Source organism: Scleropages formosus, chromosome 5 (assembly GCF_900964775.1).
Source record: "Scleropages formosus chromosome 5, fSclFor1.1, whole genome shotgun sequence".
Taxonomy (NCBI): domain Eukaryota; kingdom Metazoa; phylum Chordata; class Actinopteri; order Osteoglossiformes; family Osteoglossidae; genus Scleropages; species Scleropages formosus.
In genome coordinates, this window is record NC_041810.1 from 23934459 (window position 1) to 23949902 (window position 15444).

Below are 15444 nucleotides of genomic sequence, written 5' to 3' on the forward strand. Positions count from 1 at the left end.
GTTTCCTGCTGGACTTGTGAGCACAGTGTTAAGGCATTCGAAAGACAGCAGCAGAGAATGAAATGGTTACAGCCAAAATGGGAAAGCCTGTTATTTTGTGTTACGAAAGGTCTGCAGATACAGTATGTGTGATTAGTGACCGTGTTCTGTTTCAGGGCCATCAGCGTTCAGGGTTTTCCTCACCCAGTGTAGGTTGCATTCGAATTGAAAGAAAGGCCAAAGGGAAAAGAATATCAGCAGGTAAGTGGGAGCATCAATGGTCTTTCTGTGCCAGGAGAAGCTCTTCTCCCTTCCACCCTTCTTGAAGGTTCTCTCCTGTCCATCTGTTCAGACAGGATTTGTGTCTCTGCAGGCCTGTAACCCTGGTGGACCTTTCAGCTCTTGGCTTGCAGGCTGGGCTCCCCCAGGTGCCCCATCAGCCAATTAATCATCCAAGGAGAGCATGACATTGAGCAGTGACTCCCCATCTAGGTAGCGAGACCCGGCATACAAAGCAAAATCCTCCTCCTAATGCCTTGACCACTCGGGCTACAGATGGGAAGATGAACAGTTAGCCAGTCAGAGGCAGCCCCGGAGCTTGCAAGTTTCCAGCTCTTGCCATCTCCCTCTCTCTCACACCAACACACACACACACACATAATCACACGAAACCAGACACACTCACACCATTCCACATTGAGATCTGCAGGTTAGCTTTTTGTTATGCCAGCTGACATCCAGCCTCGAAGCGCAAAGACAGCGGAACCCACCTGTGGGAGAACACTAGGGGAGTCCCATTGTCCATGTCATGTCCTGTGTTGCTACATGTCCCAAAAATGGTTGGCAATGAAGTTTTTTTGTGACAACCATGTCACTTCTATGCTCCACTGACCCCTCTGTGTTCCAGACCTGTGCCACTCATATGGGTGGTGATCATCTTGACCCTTTGGCTTCCTGGTGCTCCCTGTCATCCCACTTTGGCCTTTTGGTAACTTCTTCAGCATACAACAAGGGTCTCTAAGAACACCCGTTTGGTCCAGTTTCTGTCCTGATCACCTAAAAACTTCATAAATTTGCACCACACCATGTGCCATTATCACCTTTGTGTTTCCTGTCTGACTCAATTCTGTAGGCAGATAATTGTAGTCTTGGGCAGTCTGTGCTTCGACAGTTGCATGTCTGTGTCTAAAGCTCTGTGCTTGTTGTGAAATAGACTTTTGTTTACTCTGAGCTGTACGTCGTTTTGGAGACAAGCATCCCCTAAATGAATTCATTAACGTGTGACTGTGTGAGAAGAGCCCTTTATAAAAATAAATTGAATTCAATTGAATTCATGCATCTTAGGATGCGACCCTGCAGACTACCGCTCACAAGTGCAGTTCCTGCACCAAGAAGTTTGCTTGCCAGTCAAGCATTTCAGTTTATGTATTATTGCACAAAAATAACATATCACTGAATGAACAAAGTAGGACAGATTCTTAGCAAACTGTCATCCAGGAGCCGTTTTCCTTTTTAGGGACAGAAAGAAAACAGACGGAGACAAACAAAGAAACACACAAAGGTCAGGTCTCAGTTAGATAAATAGAACAGCCATGTGCTTTCTTTTGCAATGTGCTCCTTCGGGAGGGAGGGGCTCATTTAGCATGTAGGCCACTTTTTAGGTCACTTGTTATCTCTGCTTCTGCAGCAGCGGGCCAGGCTCACTAGAAGATGTGCCATTGTCGCTGACTGTCTCGACGGCTGAGCACATGGCTGGGTGATACACACTTCGTTCAACCTACTCCCCTGAAATACTGTAAATGGAGTTTGCCGCCGGAGCTCCTCTTAGGGTGTTGCTCCAGTTGCTAATGGGCATGTGGTCAATATCGCTGTGCTCTAAATGGCAGTGCTCTTGTGTGCATGCATGACTGCATTGCCGGTCCATTGCGTTGCCAAAGGGCTCATCCTGAGCCAAAAGGCCACATCTATGCTTCACATTCATGTTCTCGGAATAGCTTGACGAAGGACCAGTAATTTTTTTTTCTGACTTCCTGTTTAATTGATGAGCCCCTCGCGTAAGCGTTGTCTTTCGCTCCAGAAGGCTAAATAAAGTGCTGGCTCAATTATTTGGTTCATTATTTGAACCTGCCTGGAGTTGCTGTGTTTGCTGGATTTTGCCTAGGCTTTAATTGCTTTTAATTATTCCAAATAGAAGTCATTTCCTTACACCTTTCTTATTGCTGTTATAATTGATGGTTCTTTCTCGCTTTTGTTATGCTGTGTGGTTGAACTGTGCCAGCAGCTTTTGTCCTTTAGGGACACTCTTAGGGTAAATCAATAAATCAATGACGGAGAATCATACTTCTCTCATTAACATCGATTGCTACATGAGTCTGTACCCCCAGCCTTTACACCACAAAAAATGCTGATATATTGTACATTTAGCGTAATATGTTATATAAGTATTTATATTATCCCAATGGGTACTTGACAGAAAACAAGGAGGACATGTCCTTTTGGGATGATATGCTCTGTTAACATGTTGTACTCTTTTAATATATTCATGTTTAAATGGAAACTATTTTCAGAGCGACTTGCGATTTTGTCATCACAGGGTATCGGGGTCATCGCATGGAGCTCCATCTGCCAAGTCTTCTCTTGACCCCACATCTCCCATTAGCTCTTTCTTCACTCCTTTTCTCTCTTTCTCTCTTCTGACCACTTAATCGCTTCTCTTTTTCACTCGTTTCAGATCAGATCAATGTACTTTTTAGCAGATATTTGCAACAAATAATTTGCCAATGGCTTACATTGGTAATGAGTTTTTCTGTTTTGCCATCTATCAGATTTACGATAAAGGTTATGAATTTTGGCAGCCATTATTTCTCTTCTCGGCTTTCCTCTCAGTTCTTCTTTCTCTCAAGCCCACTTCCCTTTCCTTCTCTCTCTTTGTCTCATGCACCGTCTCACTGTGTGACAGTGTGTAGGAGGCTAACAGTAACTGAGCTCATCTCATGGTTCTGTGACTGTATTCTTGGGGGGTCGGCGGCTCCGTGAACGGTCTCCCAGATGGCAGCACAGTTTCTTTCTCTCGCTGCCTCTCTGCCCTGAGCTCCATGTCTCGAATACAGATTTTAGCGTGAGCTCCGGTGCGGTGATTGATTCCGTCACACCAGACATTCTTTACTGTGTATTTTGCAGACCCAGGAGATATTTCTGTCTTGTCTGTCCTGACAAAAGATTTAGAAGTTGAAAATATTAATGGAAATGAAGTACCTTTAATTTTCTGTGATATCCCCCCAGCTCACATTATTTTAGTTTCAACGTGTTTGTTATACATAAATAATCATTGGTTTGACAGCTTTTGTGTTCGTATCATACAAAGAAATTTCAGTGGTATTCCCTGAGTTCTTTACACGGCCAAATAAAACAACAATATGAAACACAAACATTTAAGTATAAAAATAGAAAATTAAACAATTTAAACAAGATAAAAGACAACTAAATAAAAGGCAAGGTCCGTGTACATTGTGTTCATTCGTTTTTTTTTCTTCAAAACTGAAAAACAAAATGTGAATCAGGTCTGTGTATGTTGCAGAAAAATGAGAGAAACGGCTTTTTGTTGTTTCTCAGCACATGCAAAAAAGAAACAACTTGTACAATAATTTTCTCTTTTCATTTAATCATACAAAGTGTAGAAATGAAAATCTCACAATACCAAATTTGATGAATGAAATATACATCTCGTCATGCTCTACCACCGCCGGCCAGCTAGAACGTCACGTTATTTTAACACCTGCATTTAATTAGTAATAAGATTATTTAGAAGTAGCACCTGAAAAATCCTGCCGATTTTCAGTGGACATGTCCTCCTCCCTTACTGTCACTCTCTTGCTGCTTTTGAAAAACACCTAGTGATCCATATTAACTTATGGTCAATAACTCGAAGCGAAGCCGGCATGTTTAATGAAGCCACTGCTGGATTATGCGCGGTTTCAGTTAGTTTACATCCGGGTTCTTCAAGAATACCACAGAACGAAATAACTCAAAGTAAAAAAATAAGACAGCAAGAAACTATAAATGAGACATATTTTTAATATTTTACATTTTGAGCAAAAAAATGGTTTTTAAACATGGTTCATTCATAATTTGTTTTTCATTTTTAAAACAAAAAATGAATGAAGGCATCGTAATTCACATTTTGTTTTTCAATTTTGAATCAAAAAACCAATGAACGCAGCGTACATGGACCGGACAGACTATAAAATGCATGTGTAGTTGCATGTATTATGTGTGTATTCAGGGGGTAAAAATCAGGCAGTGTTCAGCTGTTTCACAGCTCTTGGGAAGAAGCAGTTTTTCCATCCTTGTGGCGTGTGAGTGAATTGTTTTATATCGCCTGCCAGAGGGGAGAAGTTTAGAGAGGTGGAGTGCAGGGTGAGTGGAGTCCCTGATCGTTTTGGAGGCTCTGCTCTGACATCTGGACAGATAGATGTCTTCAACTGCCGGTAGCTGTGTGCCGATGTCCGGATGACCCGTTGCCATTTTCCTGGTGATCGCACCTTTCCTGCTACTACATCCGGTCCCGTCGCAGCATGTGCTCCGTTTGCAGAGTAAACACATTCTGCCAGTAGGTATTTGGCTACAGCTGCCTCTCGGTCTCTCCGTTGTCCTCCCTGGATTTTGTGGCTGGGGGAGGTTGCCGAAGGCTGCGTTTCGGATCGTGCAGTTTGTGATTATTCATGCTGTGGATGTGGCATTTGTTTACGTAAATGAAATAGATTTTCCAGCAAAGCAAACAGCCACATGTGCCAGCGTACCAGTGTACGCTGTGTTCGCTGGACTGGCAGCGGTTTCCTTGCCCATGTCAGCAACGGAGTGTGGCACGTGTGTATCATACTACATATATATAGTATGACACACACGTTCATAAAACATGCCCCATTTTATGTTTTTGCTGAACCCACTACACCCTGTTCAATAGAGTTAATCAAGGGGTCTTCTGCAGACTCCCGAAAGGGCTCTTTCTTTTGGCACTAAACATCCTGGAATCAAAATGGGTTCAACAACAGGATCTTTTTCCATGTCAATGTGTTGCAATTCTCCGTGAGCTGCAGAATAAGCTTGCGATGGAAAATGTTCAGAGCCGATTTGCTTAACCTTGTTTCCAGTGTTTGGCCATCCGTGTGGTGAGGTGAGTGCAGAACAGGAAGAGAGTGTTGTCAGTGTTAACTCCAGTGCTGCAGAGACATGTGTGGTATGTGGTTGGTAGTGCTTCATTGTGGTAGAGTGATGAGGCTTTGGAGAGCTTATGAGTGAAATTGAGAGAGACCCATACCTTCCTTGATGAATTTAGAAATAGCTCATGACTTGCACGGAAGTAAGCCAGTGAAAGGATCTTTTGAGATTCAACATTGTCTTCCTCGAAGACATTTCTGTTTAGATTATGAGGACATTAGAGACCTACAGCTTGGTTGAAGACCACCCACTTCACAGGGTTGAGAAGAATAGAGAGACGCACTGTAGGCCCAGAGGCACATATGGCACACACTGTATGCGAAAGGCACCCAGACTAACCAGCGATGCGTGTGGGGCAGAAGGTGATGGCAGGGGGCCCCCTAACAAAGAGAAAGTGAGACGGGGGTGTTGCCATGAGGTCCCGCCGTTCAGTCGTGAGCAGTGTGCCCCTCACCACTGTAAACCCTCCCTCCTGGGCATTTGGGGTGTGCGTCACGGTCTGAGCGACAGCCCCCCTCCTGCGCCCTCCTGCTTTTTCCAGCTCGTCAACACCGCACGTTTTCCGTCATCGTCTGGAGCTCCTTTGTGTGCTCATTGAGAAGGTGCCCACTTTCGTGCCATTCACGTCATCCTGCTTCCTACGCGTGTTTCTGGGAGGAAGTCAGCTTAAGCCTAGAATCCATTGCCCTGCTTGAAGGTCAAGCGACACAGAGCTTCTTCCGTGAAGTTTGGTTAAATCCATGTTAGCTCCTGCAGTACATCAGATCTTCTAAGAGTGGATTTCCAGCAACGTGGACTTCACCGTGCTGGAGAAGCTCAGTTTACCCATGCCAGAAGGCGACTCCAGTGTTTTCTCGGTGGACCTCCAAAAACCCGTCTCGTCTTTGAACAGAATAAAAGAGGCAGATTCTGGGCAAGTGATTCAGACTTGTTTTCATTATTCGGACAGCAATGAAACAAACAATACTGGTTTCATTACTGTCCGAATAATTCAGCTTTATCGCTCTGTGCTTCTTTCTGCAGAGGAGCATGGAATTTAGAGGAAATGTTATATACAGGAAAGCGTTGTGTTTTGCTGAGCCTGGGTGAGAACAACAGGGACACAACGATACTTTCAATAGTTTGTGGTTAAATATTCAGCTTTCCACTGACCTCACTTGTAGCATTTGAAGAAACCTGGGGTGAAGGCTTCTCATCCCGTCATTATTTACCATGCTGAAGACTACATATAAGTTCTTACATTTGAAATTTCCTCTTGAGTGATGTCCCAGCACTAGGAATGTGTAGTACGGTATTTTTCTTTGCTTTCTGTACTTGAATTCTTTCTGGAACAAAATGTAATAACATCATGGCTTGAACTCACCATTGCACAGTGCTGCGAGACCCCAAAATGTCCCTGATAAATCTTTGTGATAAGCAGACTGCTGTTCTTTTGTGCTGTGTAGTGCACCTCTGTGCTGGGATTGGGTAGGAGGGGCGGTGGTTCTCACACACACACATACACCAAGCGTGGAAATAAAACCTCAGAGAGCCATGGAAACTAGTCAAGCCCATTTAAACCCTTTGTGGGGGAGGGGAACGCACTGGTAACATAAACCATACAAAAGGGTCCTTCAGTTCCCTGAAACTGGGAGAAAGTGACAAAGATTAAGAATTGTGTTTTACTTTCTCATGACTTTGTGTCGCACAATTATGGTGGATTGCTCCATTGTTTCATGAGTTCCCTTATTCCAACAAACTGCCATGTACTGAATAATGGTTAAATGTGCTGCACCACAATCCAATGGCCTTTTTTCTCCATGTCCTTAATACTGTGAGATTTTCATAAACAAACTTCCATCGAATGCAAATTCAGAGCACCTCAAAGTACCTCAAAATTACAGTGCACAAGAGATTACCCTTCACAATGTTGAACGGTTAGAATGCGGTACCAGAGAACAGGGACTCAGGACAGTCTCATTTTTTAACTTTTCATTGCATATATTGTATTTAAAATATGACAAAATGTCAAAACACAGTTACATCAAACATGATTTGTGAAATACTTTTATCCTTCCTTTAAAGAACATACTGTACCAGTAGGTTCTACAATGTACTCTATAGACAGCTCTATGGTGGCCATTCCTACGGTAACACCAGGCTGCCCTACTCCTACAAGAGATGAGTGTACACACTCCATTATGACATGACTAAAAGGCAAAGCAGGCTATTAAGTGACCTATCTTGTGCTTTGTATCTCGCAGAAAACATTTCCAGGACCCCCCTCCTACCACCTCACCCCCAGTGAACCCGAAGGAAGCCAGCCTTCTAGCCAGCTATTCTTCACCTCACTCACTCCCTTCTTGTTCCCATTGAAGCCTATGAACAGAGACCCAGGAGCCTCATCATCATCCCACATAAAGCCCTCCTGAACTTTGTGCTGTATGAGAAAGAAGTGGCCGGTGAATTTAGGTTTCTGTTTGAGACCCCACAAAGTTCACCAGCACAGTCAGGGGTTTGAGACTGTGGGCTGGCCCAGCGTGACTTTTCAGACCTGAAAGTCAGGAGTTAGTTCACCTCTCAGATGTGTCTACAGCTCAAGATGTTCAGTGAGCAGAAAAAATGCCCTTTCGACAGTTGAGAAGAACGGTGTGAGGTGTGTTATAAGCATCCATGTGTGTTTCTGTACGGTTAGTTTAATTGTTGGACCCTTCTGGAATAATGTGCAAGTCCTCCTGCAATCTGAAAGATTTTCTTATAAATAGTCACATGATATTGAACTGAAGGGAACTGAAGGACCCTTTTGTATGGTTTATGTTACCAGTGCGTTACCCAGGTGGGGAAAAAAACACACATAGTGTGTTAATGTGCACCTGGAGTCCTGTCCTTTGGAAACGTGTAGAAAGTAATTGACTCACAGTGACTCTCAGCATGCAGAGCATCCTGGGAAACTTCCCCTTTTAATATCATCCTGGACTCCAGAGGGTCTCTGAGCAGGACCGTCTATGGGCTTCGTGCTTTACAGCCAATTAGGGGTAATCAGAAAAAAAAGTGTGCTCTAGCGGGGTAGGCATGCTTTCCAACCCCATGTCATTGTCTTCTGGCTGGACAATGTGCTCGGAGTGAGATATTGTTACTTTGCCATGCTTTTGTGAAGGCGTTCATTATGCCGGGGGGAGTGCGACAATAGTCTTTTAAAGAGGTAGTGCCTGCCATTGTTGTCAGGTCCAACCGTAGCAGAGAGAGATCAAAGGGGGGTGAGGGGCAAGGTACCGGCGTGTTTTGGGTTCTTCTTTTAAATGGGTGGCTTAAGAGTGTTAAATTGGCAAACTGATTGCGCAGGAAACCCAGAGGGGTTGAATTCCACAGTTCATCTGCGCCACCGGTGTCAGCGACCGCTTGCAGAGCACATGGGAACGAATGTGAAAAAACTCGGCCCCGGGACCTTCTCTCTTACCCAGGTGGGATTTTAGTTGTTTACTTCAAAGGACAGTGTCACCTTTTCTGTGGAAGTCTTCACACTTGTGGCATGTGAGTGTTGCTGGAGCTCTGAGGCCCGACACCACAGACGGTTTAAGGACGAAAGCTGTAGACCTCGTGTTTCCCCTCTGAGCTCACCCGTGTTCAACCACAGGAACTTCATTAACTCGAGCTTTTGGAAAAACTAAAATATACGTGATTTTGACCTCCGCATGCTTTTGGGATCGGCCCACGCCCACCTGACACCAGGAAGTCTTTAACCTGTATTGTGTGGTGAAGAGTTGTTTTAATTCCAGAGCCAAGGGTTTGGGCAGGGAGCATCTCCACGTAGCTGCTGGAAGTGTTAGGGACGGCTCTATTGCTGCAGCTGCCTCTGTCTGGGCCTGTTCCACGACCGCTTAGAGAACATCACCCTGGAGCAGAGATGTTCCAACTTCGCGCTTTTGCTGAGAGCGACGCTAATGCCCTTTGGGGTCTGATGGGCTGCGTTTGGGGATCTTTAACTCCTCTTTCTGAACAAAGCTCCTCCAAGGTTATCTGTCTCCAGTCATTGCTTTACTGGACAAATCAGCCAGCTTGTACCAGCTGTGCTCCAGGCGACGGACCAGGTTTAATGCGTCATGCTTTTGTCTCTCTAAACCTTTAATAGTTATGGGGTTTTTCTTATTCATGGCTGCACTTGTTCTTCTTTTCCTGTTTCTGAAAGGTGATGGTTCTGGAGGCCCAGATCTTTGTGGACGCTGCTACAGCTGTCAGATCCCTGTGTCTGCCTAACTGTTGCCGTCGGTGCTCTTTTTAGAGACGACGTGCACAATAAGGGCTCTGGACCCCAGAGGCAAGTGCGCTCTGTTACGGCTCTCCGTTGGTGGTCCAAGCGGTGTCACTCTACCGTAATGTTGTACTGCATCTTACATGAAGTCATTACAGAGCAGAGCTGACTACTGGGTGGTGTTTTTCTTTAACGGCTCATAACTCGAACTTCAGTAACACAAGGACCCAGTGTTTGTGTACTTGTGTAATTTTTCGCTTATACAGCTCCAGGTAAGGACATCAGTATCCATTATTATCCTTCATACCCTTCCGGAAACCATAAATCCAAATGTTAATGTTCACATTTCATAGTTTTAATTTTGCTCTTGTAAAATCATGCAGTCTGCATCTGTTACTAGGGAAACGTGAGTGAACCAGGTTGAAGATCATTTTATTTCCTTAGCAGAAATGTTTCCTTTCATGGCAAACAGACATCAAAGAACCGGGAATGAAACCTGTCTTCACTTCTTGCTTCTGGGTATAAGTCATACGTAATAGTCCAAGGATTTTGTTTTTGACTTTATTGGAGTGGGTGGGTAGATCTTCAACGCACGGCGACTTCCATAAAGACAGACGTGTAAAGCCTGGACTCCTGGAAACGTGCAACATTATGGAAAATCAAGTACATGAAATTGAATGTTGGCATGTTGAAAATGTTAGTCTTAGATTCTCACCTTCTCGCCATCATCAGCTCTTTTTCTGAGGCAGAGTCCTGGTGGAACAGAGCCTGTTCCGGAAGCGTAGGGCACTGCGCTACGCAGGGTGCAGGGCACACACAGAATCACACGTGTTTACAGGCCATTTGGAGTCAAAGGTTCATGTGAAACACGCCGGTGGGATCTTGGTCTGTGGTAATGTGGTACTGTGGTACTGTGGGCGCAGCAGGTGGCATAGTGGTTAGTGGGTGCTGCCTTTGGAACCAGAGGATGAGATTTGATTCCCACCTTCTGCTGCACTACCCTGGTGCGAGGTACTGTACTTAACCTACTGTAGACATGGCTAAATGATACCAAGTCATTTTGGAGAAATGCATCAGCTGAATCCAAAAATGTAAATGGGAGGGAACTAGAGCATCTGGAGGAACACCAGTCGACATGAACGCAGCGAGAACATGTAAACAGACTGAAATGGGACTGTGTCGGGAGGCCCCTGTATTGCCTGTCTCGGGGAGTGTGTGTGCGTCACCGTTCCATCAAGGCTCCACCGCCATGTCACAGATGAACAGAAGACTCTTGATGTAAACATCCAATTTCCTGCTCATTTTCCTCTAACACCGGATATCTGCCAACGTCTAGGACATGACAACAAAGTTATCAAAAATCAATGCATGGATGCCGCTTGTTTTAATAACAGCTGCCTGCTTTTTCAGGTCTGGAGGTGTTCTAAAGAGCTCGAGACCAGGGTGAGAGCACTGGGGCAGAGTAAACGAGAGGACTTTGGGTCTCCACCGGTAAGTCATAACTGACTGTTATTAACATGTACATTTATTCATTTAACAGGTGCTTTTCTCCTGCTCTGAGAGCAATACGAAACAATACACATTTGCAACACCGCAGCGAAAGCAGTGCCAGGCTGCTTTCATAGTCTAAAAAAAACTGAGTGTCATTCAAGACTAGATTATGCTTTTAGAGACAGTAAAGAATTTTGATTTAATTTGCTTGTCTTTCTCCCAGCTCTTTGATGAGCATTACTTTCAGTAAAAGAGTTGGCAGCATCCTTGGGTTGGACGGTATTGAAATAAAGGTACAGAATGAATTGCAGTGTAAGAATTTGCCTGTGGTTTTTTTTTCCCCTTAAAGCACGAATATCGGTGTACGAATCTGTTTGTGCTGTGTGCACACACTGTACTCCACACTTTGCCTGGACCGGCCTGCGTAGTGCGTCCTGTGCTTCGGTCCATGCTAGGGACAGGTGGCCTGCCATTTCACATCATCCGTGACTGGGAATCACATGAGGACGTGCCACATGTCCCTGGCACAGGATGAAAGGAAACGAAGCCAAGGAAGACCGAGCAAGTAGTCTGGCTATCTCAACTGATCCTGAACAAATTGCGCGTTAAAATCGTGAGCGTAAATACAAGTTGTAATTTCTATTTATCATCGGTGTCCTTTATCTTTGGTCATGCGAACATATGAGAACTCAAACTGAGGTGGATGTGGTTCGTCGGTCCTCCCTGTCAGAGATTTTGCTGCCATCTGGGAAAATGAAGCCTGCTCCTTCGGCTGAGCCATCGGGCTGCGTCACGTCCTGCTCAGTTTGCTCTTACCACCATATTCCAGTGCTGTCTTAGGAAGACCTTGGCCATCTGCTGGGCCACGTGTCATACCAGGGATGGGGCCACACCAGCGCACACTCATCGAGTGAGGTGGGATCTGAACTTGGCACCCCGCTCCCTCCTTGAGACCATGTGAGCTAAGAACTCCCCACACAGTGAACAGACACTTTTTTTTCCCCACAGGAGATGCTTAAAATGTTCAGGACTGAACCTTTCAGTGGTGGAAGAAAATGCTCAACGGTAATAGAGACAGGCATTCACTTTTGTATCCTATGACTCGTATGCCATGGTGGCAGCCATTGATTTCAGCATTCTGAAAGAGTATATAGAGTGTCCAATCCATGTGGAGCTGCAGGGGGTGCTGTGTCGGGGCATGGTGGCCCTGGGTGACGGCAACTTTCTCCCCAGGAAGCACAACGTGTTTGTTTTTTCTGCTCTCCACAGACACTAACAGGCTCACTTGTGACCCTTTGAAGGTGAACTCCTTTCCTCATCAGAAGGCAGTAGCCAAGGGCTAAAGTGAGGGTTGGAAATACAGTCCAGATCTGGGAGCCTTCCTTTGTGCCATGAGCTGGTAGATACGGAGATGTTCACAAAGGTTCCGAAGTTCCCTTTTCTGATTTTGCTGCTCTTGTGCTTTTCAAGCTGTGTTTTTTTCCAGCCTTCTACTGCATCCTTGTGGAAGGTGGTCTGCTGACCGTTTTAACACTGTTGATGCATATAGCTTTGGGAACAGTGCATGTGGCAGAACCCCTGGAACAGTAGCTCAGGACTGCAGAAACTGTATGAAGCTTCTTTAAAACACGAGATTATCCATATTATAGCCCTAGTCCTTCTTGCATTGCACTTTTTCTGTATGTAGTGCATTGGGGAGGAATTGCAAACATCCGACCACCAGCAAAATACAACAGGTCCAAATCTAGTGAAGAAAATAATTAATTTATTCAGGGAGACATATTGTACCAATGGTTCCCTAGCAGCCTGGAACCAAATGCTGGTATGAAACCCTTTCCTTTAAAATCTTGCTGTAGCTTTTTTGTACAGTCTTTTAGGCCCATTAGGAAACCCTTTTCTTTATTTCCTGTGCTTTTTGCTCCTTAGTCTCATATGTTATCAGCTTAATTTTAAGTTTGGGGCAGCAGGTGGCATAGCCTTTGCACTCAGAAGTCTCATAACTAAGTAAATTCAACAGTTTTCATGAACATCCTTTGCACTATGCTGCCAGCATTATTTCCACTTCTTTCTTACGACACCTGAGCCACTGCATTAAACTCCTGACCGTCATTCACCCATTTATATAGCAGAGTAGTGTGGACAGAAATGTCAGCTAAATGAAGGTTATTAATAATAACCGTACAATAATGACAATTGAGTTTATGGTTATGACTCAACTTCCTTTTTTCCAGAAGGGAGTAAATATCTCTTGCAGTTTCAGTAATACAAGGGTAAACTCATTCAGCCCCATCCAATGTAACTGTGGTTTCATTTCTGTACTGAAACTCTGCTAACAAATGGCACATTTTTCAGTGCACTGCATTGTGAGTTTGGAACAAAATATGCACTTTGGGACACATAACCGCTCAATGGTCAAAACTGCTTCTCTGCTTCAATATCTGGGCCATCTTGCAATGCATGTGTGTCTGAGTACAAATGTCTTATGGAAGGCCTTTGAAGGAGTGGGATAAGATGTAACCTGGCTTCCCGTGGTCAGTAAAGCTCCTTAGTGAAAATGGAAAATATATGGATGAAAGTGGAAATTTTTATTTCTCTTTAGGATGGAAACACACAATCAGAGGTGGAAATTGCTCTTTTCAAAGCTATCAGACACTTTTGCAATGAAATGGGTGTAGATTACATGAATTTTTAATGATGTCTTGACATGCCATGTCTTACACTGGTCTTAGTCATTTGAAAAATAATTTTTTGGAACTCTACAACTGGCAAGGGGGTTGCGGTGGTGCAGCGGGTTTGACTTCTGCCTGCTCTCTGGTGGGTCTGGGGTTCAAGTCCCGCTTGGGGTTCCTTGCAATGGACTGGCGTCCTGTCCTGGATGCGTTCCCTCCCCCTCCAGCCTTGGGCCCTTTGTTGCTTGGTTCGGCTCCGGCTTGCCGCAACCCCGCTTGGGACAAGCGGTTTCAGTCAGCGTGTGTGTGTGTGTGTGTGTATACAACTGGCAACATGACAACAGGTGATGCATCAAATGCTGACCACAATTGCTCTGTGTCTTCTGCTGTGATGGAAGTTGAGCAAACAGGGTATCTTCAGTATCTTTGTGTCAAAGAGCTGGAAAGAGCCCAAACGGCATCATTGCTGGAACAGTGAAATGGCCTCAATTTGGTGTCATGCTATCATTTTATTGGAGCAAATTAACATCACTGTGTGAAAATGTGTGGCATTTTGTGAAAGATGAAGAGAATTGAGGTCAGATGAGCACACAGAGCTGTGTGTGTGAAGGGCAGGATGGGAGTGCCTAAAATTAAAGACCCTGCAAATAATTTTCCTCAAGTGGAACAGCCTCCTGTCCTTGGAGATCGCTGGATAAGGTAGGAATCTTGCTGCACTGGGCTCCTTGGCCACCGTGCAGTCGTGCAGGCGAGGCAGCCTTGTACGTGTGTTATTGTAGCCAGAACGTGTAGGGCATGGAGGGGCGTGACCCTTGAGAAGGGTCGTGCCTGGATCTCTACCTGCATCGTGATGCCTGACTACCCAGCAGGTTTGTGGCACGTGGACCAAGACGTTGACACGTGGACGTTAATAGCTAGATCTGTCACTCCTCCCACCCCAGGACTATGAAGTGTGGACACACATATTCTGTGTTTTGTTGTGCGCCACCAGAGTATCACAGGTAAATGCTGTTGTTCCTCGGTCATTCAGACCATGTTTACGTGAACAGGAGATTCCATGTTCATATGAGCAGTTATTCCCATGTGTCATATGTGTTCTGATAAGAGGGGCAGATTAAAGTAATTTATCAAACCTTATATGTGTGACATATGTGATGATTGCAGGCTAACCTGGGAGAATACAAGTCAGGGCCACCTGTTTGTCTACACAGTGTATTACTTGTACTGATTTCAGATTTGTACTCTGTTTTCATTATTGAAAATACATCATAACTCATGGTAGAAAAAGTTTAAATGGATGGCTGCTGGCTGCTGGCTGCTGGCTGCTGACTGTTACAGTATAAAATATTACACATATCATCTGTGAAATGCTGAATTCGGGAGTATGTTGTTTTTACCTTCTGTGACTTATTATTGTGTATTAGTATACACTTACATTTATTTGCTTAGACGCTTTTCTCCAAAGCGACTTCCAATGAATACTATGTAGTGTTACCATAGTATTATACCTCAAAAGTGAATTCTTCAGGACACTTCAATGGTGATGAGATGGAAAGTGAATTTTGAACTCATGTGCCTGCTCTGGAATTCAAATTATGTTGTGTTTTTGTGTAGTTCTGAATACTTGCTATTCATCTTGGTCTGTTGACTGAGCTTTGCATGTGAAAACCGTGGATGTCTCCAGCTGTAAAAAAGAGGCTCCAACTGTCTGTCTCTCAAGCAAATTCGGCCCTGGCTCTTTGGTGGACGTGATGCTGTCGTGTGTGAGCTCAGCGCAGACACGAGGAATGTAACCTTCACGGTACACCCAGGAACGTACTATTTCACATACTGTGCTTTATTGTTTTGGTACCTTTACTT

At 44.6% G+C, this 15444-nt stretch overlaps 2 protein-coding genes across 12 annotated transcripts in view; both read left to right on the forward strand.

Moving 5' to 3' along the window:
• The window catches only part of ttll1 (tubulin tyrosine ligase-like family, member 1), a 917975-nt gene that overhangs the window by 792403 nt on the left and 110128 nt on the right, over positions 1–15444 (forward strand). The gene's annotated exons all lie outside the window — the stretch shown is intronic.
• Positions 1–15444, forward strand: part of LOC108942270 (neuronal cell adhesion molecule-like) — a 79446-nt gene that overhangs the window by 17493 nt on the left and 46509 nt on the right. For all 11 annotated transcript variants that reach the window (XM_018765462.2, XM_018765454.2, XM_018765458.2 and 8 more), the window contains exon 2: positions 10835–10915. The gene's annotated coding sequence lies outside the window, so the exon portion shown is untranslated. The remainder of the gene's footprint in view (positions 1–10834; positions 10916–15444) is intronic.